We start from the raw sequence: 7500 nt of genomic DNA on the forward strand, positions 1-7500 counted from the left end.
GGTCACTGAGGGAGGCCACGGCTCGTCGACTCTCAGAGTGCCCCCCCTTTAGTCTGGGATTGTTTAGTGGGTGTTTAGTTGGGTTTTTATTGGTTGATTGGTTTGCCTTATGACAGAATATCAAGGGAGAGCGCGAACGCAGTCCCCACTACCAGAAATTATGCAGTCGAGATTCCCACATTTGGGGAATTCGCAAAGGTCAGCATGGCCCAGAGTGCAATGGCCTAGCCTCGCCTTGGGTGAACCACCTTCTTGATCATGGTGTCTCCCCTGCCAGGTAAGTATGAGTTGCCCAGCTCCGCGACACACTAGTCTGCCCTGGCGCAGGCAGAGTAACTCACGGCTCCCCCGACGACTGGCACCTTGGTGGAGATGACAGGTTCCTGGCCAATGAGTTAGTCGAATGGGAACTTGGCGGCGGTGGTGGAGGAGGAGGAGGAGGAGGAGGACGACAGGTGTTTATTTTGTACCAGCTTAAGGATTTGCACCGTTCCTGGAGGTAATGCAATACCAGGTCGATGCGCAGAGAGGATGGAGCAAGCCCCTGGTCCTTCTCCCTGTTCCAAAAATCAATTTAATATATGGTCCCCGGGTAGGGGACGTATCAGATATTAAACTGATAAGAACAGATACTACACTTGATCTTAGCCAAAAGGCCGAGAAGCGATAACCCCACAGTGGCCGGGCCCAGACTAGGGGTGGAAAAGGCAAGAAGGGTCACTGAGGGAGGCCACGGCTCGTCGACTCTCAGAGTGCCCCCCCTTTAGTCTGGGATTGTTTAGTGGGTGTTTAGTTGGGTTTTTATTGGTTGATTGGTTTGCCTTATGACATAATATCAAGGGAGAGCGCGAACGCAGTCCCCACTACCAGAAATTATGCAGTCGAGATTCCCACATTTGGGGAATTCGCAAAGGTCAGCATGGCCCAGAGTGCAATGGCCTAGCCTCGCCTTGGGTGAACCACCTTCTTGATCATGGTGTCTCCCCTGCCAGGTAAGTATGAGTTGCCCAGCTCCGCGACACACTAGTCTGCCCTGGCGCAGGCAGAGTAACTCACGGCTCCCCCGACGACTGGCACCTTGGTGGAGATGACAGGTTCCTGGCCAATGAGTTAGTCGAATGGGAACTTGGCGGCGGTGGTGGAGGAGGAGGAGGAGGAGGAGGACGACAGGTGTTTATTTTGTACCAGCTTAAGGATTTGCACCGTTCCTGGAGGTAATGCAATACCAGGTCGATGCGCAGAGAGGATGGAGCAAGCCCCTGGTCCTTCTCCCTGTTCCAAAAATCAATTTAATATATGGTCCCCGGGTAGGGGACGTATCAGATATTAAACTGATAAGAACAGATACTACACTTGATCTTAGCCAAAAGGCCGAGAAGCGATAACCCCACAGTGGCCGGGCCCAGACTAGGGGTGGAAAAGGCAAGAAGGGTCACTGAGGGAGGCCACGGCTCGTCGACTCTCAGAGTGCCCCCCCTTTAGTCTGGGATTGTTTAGTGGGTGTTTAGTTGGGTTTTTATTGGTTGATTGGTTTGCCTTATGACAGAATATCAAGGGAGAGCGCGAACGCAGTCCCCACTACCAGAAATTATGCAGTCGAGATTCCCACATTTGGGGAATTCGCAAAGGTCAGCATGGCCCAGAGTGCAATGGCCTAGCCTCGCCTTGGGTGAACCACCTTCTTGATCATGGTGTCTCCCCTGCCAGGTAAGTATGAGTTGCCCAGCTCCGCGACACACTAGTCTGCCCTGGCGCAGGCAGAGTAACTCACGGCTCCCCCGACGACTGGCACCTTGGTGGAGATGACAGGTTCCTGGCCAATGAGTTAGTCGAATGGGAACTTGGCGGCGGTGGTGGAGGAGGAGGAGGAGGAGGAGGACGACAGGTGTTTATTTTGTACCAGCTTAAGGATTTGCACCGTTCCTGGAGGTAATGCAATACCAGGTCGATGCGCAGAGAGGATGGAGCAAGCCCCTGGTCCTTCTCCCTGTTCCAAAAATCAATTTAATATATGGTCCCCGGGTAGGGGACGTATCAGATATTAAACTGATAAGAACAGATACTACACTTGATCTTAGCCAAAAGGCCGAGAAGCGATAACCCCACAGTGGCCGGGCCCAGACTAGGGGTGGAAAAGGCAAGAAGGGTCACTGAGGGAGGCCACGGCTCGTCGACTCTCAGAGTGCCCCCCCTTTAGTCTGGGATTGTTTAGTGGGTGTTTAGTTGGGTTTTTATTGGTTGATTGGTTTGCCTTATGACAGAATATCAAGGGAGAGCGCGAACGCAGTCCCCACTACCAGAAATTATGCAGTCGAGATTCCCACATTTGGGGAATTCGCAAAGGTCAGCATGGCCCAGAGTGCAATGGCCTAGCCTCGCCTTGGGTGAACCACCTTCTTGATCATGGTGTCTCCCCTGCCAGGTAAGTATGAGTTGCCCAGCTCCGCGACACACTAGTCTGCCCTGGCGCAGGCAGAGTAACTCACGGCTCCCCCGACGACTGGCACCTTGGTGGAGATGACAGGTTCCTGGCCAATGAGTTAGTCGAATGGGAACTTGGCGGCGGTGGTGGAGGAGGAGGAGGAGGAGGAGGACGACAGGTGTTTATTTTGTACCAGCTTAAGGATTTGCACCGTTCCTGGAGGTAATGCAATACCAGGTCGATGCGCAGAGAGGATGGAGCAAGCCCCTGGTCCTTCTCCCTGTTCCAAAAATCAATTTAATATATGGTCCCCGGGTAGGGGACGTATCAGATATTAAACTGATAAGAACAGATACTACACTTGATCTTAGCCAAAAGGCCGAGAAGCGATAACCCCACAGTGGCCGGGCCCAGACTAGGGGTGGAAAAGGCAAGAAGGGTCACTGAGGGAGGCCACGGCTCGTCGACTCTCAGAGTGCCCCCCCTTTAGTCTGGGATTGTTTAGTGGGTGTTTAGTTGGGTTTTTATTGGTTGATTGGTTTGCCTTATGACAGAATATCAAGGGAGAGCGCGAACGCAGTCCCCACTACCAGAAATTATGCAGTCGAGATTCCCACATTTGGGGAATTCGCAAAGGTCAGCATGGCCCAGAGTGCAATGGCCTAGCCTCGCCTTGGGTGAACCACCTTCTTGATCATGGTGTCTCCCCTGCCAGGTAAGTATGAGTTGCCCAGCTCCGCGACACACTAGTCTGCCCTGGCGCAGGCAGAGTAACTCACGGCTCCCCCGACGACTGGCACCTTGGTGGAGATGACAGGTTCCTGGCCAATGAGTTAGTCGAATGGGAACTTGGCGGCGGTGGTGGAGGAGGAGGAGGAGGAGGAGGACGACAGGTGTTTATTTTGTACCAGCTTAAGGATTTGCACCGTTCCTGGAGGTAATGCAATACCAGGTCGATGCGCAGAGAGGATGGAGCAAGCCCCTGGTCCTTCTCCCTGTTCCAAAAATCAATTTAATATATGGTCCCCGGGTAGGGGACGTATCAGATATTAAACTGATAAGAACAGATACTACACTTGATCTTAGCCAAAAGGCCGAGAAGCGATAACCCCACAGTGGCCGGGCCCAGACTAGGGGTGGAAAAGGCAAGAAGGGTCACTGAGGGAGGCCACGGCTCGTCGACTCTCAGAGTGCCCCCCCTTTAGTCTGGGATTGTTTAGTGGGTGTTTAGTTGGGTTTTTATTGGTTGATTGGTTTGCCTTATGACAGAATATCAAGGGAGAGCGCGAACGCAGTCCCCACTACCAGAAATTATGCAGTCGAGATTCCCACATTTGGGGAATTCGCAAAGGTCAGCATGGCCCAGAGTGCAATGGCCTAGCCTCGCCTTGGGTGAACCACCTTCTTGATCATGGTGTCTCCCCTGCCAGGTAAGTATGAGTTGCCCAGCTCCGCGACACACTAGTCTGCCCTGGCGCAGGCAGAGTAACTCACGGCTCCCCCGACGACTGGCACCTTGGTGGAGATGACAGGTTCCTGGCCAATGAGTTAGTCGAATGGGAACTTGGCGGCGGTGGTGGAGGAGGAGGAGGAGGAGGAGGACGACAGGTGTTTATTTTGTACCAGCTTAAGGATTTGCACCGTTCCTGGAGGTAATGCAATACCAGGTCGATGCGCAGAGAGGATGGAGCAAGCCCCTGGTCCTTCTCCCTGTTCCAAAAATCAATTTAATATATGGTCCCCGGGTAGGGGACGTATCAGATATTAAACTGATAAGAACAGATACTACACTTGATCTTAGCCAAAAGGCCGAGAAGCGATAACCCCACAGTGGCCGGGCCCAGACTAGGGGTGGAAAAGGCAAGAAGGGTCACTGAGGGAGGCCACGGCTCGTCGACTCTCAGAGTGCCCCCCCTTTAGTCTGGGATTGTTTAGTGGGTGTTTAGTTGGGTTTTTATTGGTTGATTGGTTTGCCTTATGACAGAATATCAAGGGAGAGCGCGAACGCAGTCCCCACTACCAGAAATTATGCAGTCGAGATTCCCACATTTGGGGAATTCGCAAAGGTCAGCATGGCCCAGAGTGCAATGGCCTAGCCTCGCCTTGGGTGAACCACCTTCTTGATCATGGTGTCTCCCCTGCCAGGTAAGTATGAGTTGCCCAGCTCCGCGACACACTAGTCTGCCCTGGCGCAGGCAGAGTAACTCACGGCTCCCCCGACGACTGGCACCTTGGTGGAGATGACAGGTTCCTGGCCAATGAGTTAGTCGAATGGGAACTTGGCGGCGGCGGTGGTGGAGGAGGAGGAGGAGGAGGAGGACGACAGGTGTTTATTTTGTACCAGCTTAAGGATTTGCACCGTTCCTGGAGGTAATGCAATACCAGGTCGATGCGCAGAGAGGATGGAGCAAGCCCCTGGTCCTTCTCCCTGTTCCAAAAATCAATTTAATATATGGTCCCCGGGTAGGGGACGTATCAGATATTAAACTGATAAGAACAGATACTACACTTGATCTTAGCCAAAAGGCCGAGAAGCGATAACCCCACAGTGGCCGGGCCCAGACTAGGGGTGGAAAAGGCAAGAAGGGTCACTGAGGGAGGCCACGGCTCGTCGACTCTCAGAGTGCCCCCCCTTTAGTCTGGGATTGTTTAGTGGGTGTTTAGTTGGGTTTTTATTGGTTGATTGGTTTGCCTTATGACAGAATATCAAGGGAGAGCGCGAACGCAGTCCCCACTACCAGAAATTATGCAGTCGAGATTCCCACATTTGGGGAATTCGCAAAGGTCAGCATGGCCCAGAGTGCAATGGCCTAGCCTCGCCTTGGGTGAACCACCTTCTTGATCATGGTGTCTCCCCTGCCAGGTAAGTATGAGTTGCCCAGCTCCGCGACACACTAGTCTGCCCTGGCGCAGGCAGAGTAACTCACGGCTCCCCCGACGACTGGCACCTTGGTGGAGATGACAGGTTCCTGGCCAATGAGTTAGTCGAATGGGAACTTGGCGGCGGTGGTGGAGGAGGAGGAGGAGGAGGAGGACGACAGGTGTTTATTTTGTACCAGCTTAAGGATTTGCACCGTTCCTGGAGGTAATGCAATACCAGGTCGATGCGCAGAGAGGATGGAGCAAGCCCCTGGTCCTTCTCCCTGTTCCAAAAATCAATTTAATATATGGTCCCCGGGTAGGGGACGTATCAGATATTAAACTGATAAGAACAGATACTACACTTGATCTTAGCCAAAAGGCCGAGAAGCGATAACCCCACAGTGGCCGGGCCCAGACTAGGGGTGGAAAAGGCAAGAAGGGTCACTGAGGGAGGCCACGGCTCGTCGACTCTCAGAGTGCCCCCCCTTTAGTCTGGGATTGTTTAGTGGGTGTTTAGTTGGGTTTTTATTGGTTGATTGGTTTGCCTTATGACAGAATATCAAGGGAGAGCGCGAACGCAGTCCCCACTACCAGAAATTATGCAGTCGAGATTCCCACATTTGGGGAATTCGCAAAGGTCAGCATGGCCCAGAGTGCAATGGCCTAGCCTCGCCTTGGGTGAACCACCTTCTTGATCATGGTGTCTCCCCTGCCAGGTAAGTATGAGTTGCCCAGCTCCGCGACACACTAGTCTGCCCTGGCGCAGGCAGAGTAACTCACGGCTCCCCCGACGACTGGCACCTTGGTGGAGATGACAGGTTCCTGGCCAATGAGTTAGTCGAATGGGAACTTGGCGGCGGTGGTGGAGGAGGAGGAGGAGGAGGAGGACGACAGGTGTTTATTTTGTACCAGCTTAAGGATTTGCACCGTTCCTGGAGGTAATGCAATACCAGGTCGATGCGCAGAGAGGATGGAGCAAGCCCCTGGTCCTTCTCCCTGTTCCAAAAATCAATTTAATATATGGTCCCCGGGTAGGGGACGTATCAGATATTAAACTGATAAGAACAGATACTACACTTGATCTTAGCCAAAAGGCCGAGAAGCGATAACCCCACAGTGGCCGGGCCCAGACTAGGGGTGGAAAAGGCAAGAAGGGTCACTGAGGGAGGCCACGGCTCGTCGACTCTCAGAGTGCCCCCCCTTTAGTCTGGGATTGTTTAGTGGGTGTTTAGTTGGGTTTTTATTGGTTGATTGGTTTGCCTTATGACAGAATATCAAGGGAGAGCGCGAACGCAGTCCCCACTACCAGAAATTATGCAGTCGAGATTCCCACATTTGGGGAATTCGCAAAGGTCAGCATGGCCCAGAGTGCAATGGCCTAGCCTCGCCTTGGGTGAACCACCTTCTTGATCATGGTGTCTCCCCTGCCAGGTAAGTATGAGTTGCCCAGCTCCGCGACACACTAGTCTGCCCTGGCGCAGGCAGAGTAACTCACGGCTCCCCCGACGACTGGCACCTTGGTGGAGATGACAGGTTCCTGGCCAATGAGTTAGTCGAATGGGAACTTGGCGGCGGTGGTGGAGGAGGAGGAGGAGGAGGAGGACGACAGGTGTTTATTTTGTACCAGCTTAAGGATTTGCACCGTTCCTGGAGGTAATGCAATACCAGGTCGATGCGCAGAGAGGATGGAGCAAGCCCCTGGTCCTTCTCCCTGTTCCAAAAATCAATTTAATATATGGTCCCCGGGTAGGGGACGTATCAGATATTAAACTGATAAGAACAGATACTACACTTGATCTTAGCCAAAAGGCCGAGAAGCGATAACCCCACAGTGGCCGGGCCCAGACTAGGGGTGGAAAAGGCAAGAAGGGTCACTGAGGGAGGCCACGGCTCGTCGACTCTCAGAGTGCCCCCCCTTTAGTCTGGGATTGTTTAGTGGGTGTTTAGTTGGGTTTTTATTGGTTGATTGGTTTGCCTTATGACAGAATATCAAGGGAGAGCGCGAACGCAGTCCCCACTACCAGAAATTATGCAGTCGAGATTCCCACATTTGGGGAATTCGCAAAGGTCAGCATGGCCCAGAGTGCAATGGCCTAGCCTCGCCTTGGGTGAACCACCTTCTTGATCATGGTGTCTCCCCTGCCAGGTAAGTATGAGTTGCCCAGCTCCGCGACACACTAGTCTGCCCTGGCGCAGGCAGAGTAACTCACGGCTCC

At 53.1% G+C, this 7500-nt stretch overlaps 21 non-coding genes across 21 annotated transcripts; all 21 read right to left on the bottom strand.

Moving 5' to 3' along the window:
• Window positions 1-122: 122 nt before the first annotated feature.
• LOC128761390 (U1 spliceosomal RNA) lies at window positions 123-285 on the bottom strand. The gene has a single exon (XR_008415047.1). It is a non-coding gene; the product is annotated as a U1 spliceosomal RNA (small nuclear RNA).
• Window positions 286-477: 192 nt separating this feature from the next.
• LOC128761699 (U2 spliceosomal RNA) lies at window positions 478-668 on the bottom strand. The gene has a single exon (XR_008415348.1). It is a non-coding gene; the product is annotated as a U2 spliceosomal RNA (small nuclear RNA).
• Window positions 669-837: 169 nt separating this feature from the next.
• Window positions 838-1000, bottom strand: LOC128761391 (U1 spliceosomal RNA). Its single transcript, XR_008415048.1, has one exon. It is a non-coding gene; the product is annotated as a U1 spliceosomal RNA (small nuclear RNA).
• Window positions 1001-1192: 192 nt separating this feature from the next.
• LOC128761700 (U2 spliceosomal RNA) lies at window positions 1193-1383 on the bottom strand. Its single transcript, XR_008415349.1, has one exon. It is a non-coding gene; the product is annotated as a U2 spliceosomal RNA (small nuclear RNA).
• Window positions 1384-1552: 169 nt separating this feature from the next.
• Window positions 1553-1715, bottom strand: LOC128761392 (U1 spliceosomal RNA). Its single transcript, XR_008415049.1, has one exon. It is a non-coding gene; the product is annotated as a U1 spliceosomal RNA (small nuclear RNA).
• Window positions 1716-1907: 192 nt separating this feature from the next.
• On the bottom strand, window positions 1908-2098 carry LOC128761701 (U2 spliceosomal RNA). Its single transcript, XR_008415350.1, has one exon. It is a non-coding gene; the product is annotated as a U2 spliceosomal RNA (small nuclear RNA).
• A 169-nt stretch (window positions 2099-2267) lies between these two features.
• LOC128761393 (U1 spliceosomal RNA) lies at window positions 2268-2430 on the bottom strand. The gene has a single exon (XR_008415050.1). It is a non-coding gene; the product is annotated as a U1 spliceosomal RNA (small nuclear RNA).
• A 192-nt stretch (window positions 2431-2622) lies between these two features.
• LOC128761702 (U2 spliceosomal RNA) lies at window positions 2623-2813 on the bottom strand. The gene has a single exon (XR_008415351.1). It is a non-coding gene; the product is annotated as a U2 spliceosomal RNA (small nuclear RNA).
• A 169-nt stretch (window positions 2814-2982) lies between these two features.
• LOC128761394 (U1 spliceosomal RNA) lies at window positions 2983-3145 on the bottom strand. The gene has a single exon (XR_008415051.1). It is a non-coding gene; the product is annotated as a U1 spliceosomal RNA (small nuclear RNA).
• Window positions 3146-3337: 192 nt separating this feature from the next.
• On the bottom strand, window positions 3338-3528 carry LOC128761704 (U2 spliceosomal RNA). Its single transcript, XR_008415353.1, has one exon. It is a non-coding gene; the product is annotated as a U2 spliceosomal RNA (small nuclear RNA).
• Window positions 3529-3697: 169 nt separating this feature from the next.
• On the bottom strand, window positions 3698-3860 carry LOC128761396 (U1 spliceosomal RNA). The gene has a single exon (XR_008415053.1). It is a non-coding gene; the product is annotated as a U1 spliceosomal RNA (small nuclear RNA).
• Window positions 3861-4052: 192 nt separating this feature from the next.
• LOC128761705 (U2 spliceosomal RNA) lies at window positions 4053-4243 on the bottom strand. Its single transcript, XR_008415354.1, has one exon. It is a non-coding gene; the product is annotated as a U2 spliceosomal RNA (small nuclear RNA).
• A 169-nt stretch (window positions 4244-4412) lies between these two features.
• On the bottom strand, window positions 4413-4575 carry LOC128761397 (U1 spliceosomal RNA). Its single transcript, XR_008415054.1, has one exon. It is a non-coding gene; the product is annotated as a U1 spliceosomal RNA (small nuclear RNA).
• Window positions 4576-4770: 195 nt separating this feature from the next.
• On the bottom strand, window positions 4771-4961 carry LOC128761706 (U2 spliceosomal RNA). The gene has a single exon (XR_008415355.1). It is a non-coding gene; the product is annotated as a U2 spliceosomal RNA (small nuclear RNA).
• Window positions 4962-5130: 169 nt separating this feature from the next.
• On the bottom strand, window positions 5131-5293 carry LOC128761398 (U1 spliceosomal RNA). Its single transcript, XR_008415055.1, has one exon. It is a non-coding gene; the product is annotated as a U1 spliceosomal RNA (small nuclear RNA).
• A 192-nt stretch (window positions 5294-5485) lies between these two features.
• On the bottom strand, window positions 5486-5676 carry LOC128761707 (U2 spliceosomal RNA). Its single transcript, XR_008415356.1, has one exon. It is a non-coding gene; the product is annotated as a U2 spliceosomal RNA (small nuclear RNA).
• A 169-nt stretch (window positions 5677-5845) lies between these two features.
• LOC128761399 (U1 spliceosomal RNA) lies at window positions 5846-6008 on the bottom strand. The gene has a single exon (XR_008415056.1). It is a non-coding gene; the product is annotated as a U1 spliceosomal RNA (small nuclear RNA).
• Window positions 6009-6200: 192 nt separating this feature from the next.
• On the bottom strand, window positions 6201-6391 carry LOC128761709 (U2 spliceosomal RNA). The gene has a single exon (XR_008415357.1). It is a non-coding gene; the product is annotated as a U2 spliceosomal RNA (small nuclear RNA).
• A 169-nt stretch (window positions 6392-6560) lies between these two features.
• Window positions 6561-6723, bottom strand: LOC128761401 (U1 spliceosomal RNA). Its single transcript, XR_008415057.1, has one exon. It is a non-coding gene; the product is annotated as a U1 spliceosomal RNA (small nuclear RNA).
• Window positions 6724-6915: 192 nt separating this feature from the next.
• LOC128761710 (U2 spliceosomal RNA) lies at window positions 6916-7106 on the bottom strand. Its single transcript, XR_008415358.1, has one exon. It is a non-coding gene; the product is annotated as a U2 spliceosomal RNA (small nuclear RNA).
• A 169-nt stretch (window positions 7107-7275) lies between these two features.
• LOC128761402 (U1 spliceosomal RNA) lies at window positions 7276-7438 on the bottom strand. Its single transcript, XR_008415058.1, has one exon. It is a non-coding gene; the product is annotated as a U1 spliceosomal RNA (small nuclear RNA).
• Window positions 7439-7500: the final 62 nt, after the last annotated feature.

The sequence above is a fragment of the Synchiropus splendidus genome, chromosome 6 (genome assembly GCF_027744825.2).
Source record: "Synchiropus splendidus isolate RoL2022-P1 chromosome 6, RoL_Sspl_1.0, whole genome shotgun sequence".
Taxonomy (NCBI): Eukaryota; Metazoa; Chordata; class Actinopteri; order Syngnathiformes; family Callionymidae; genus Synchiropus; species Synchiropus splendidus.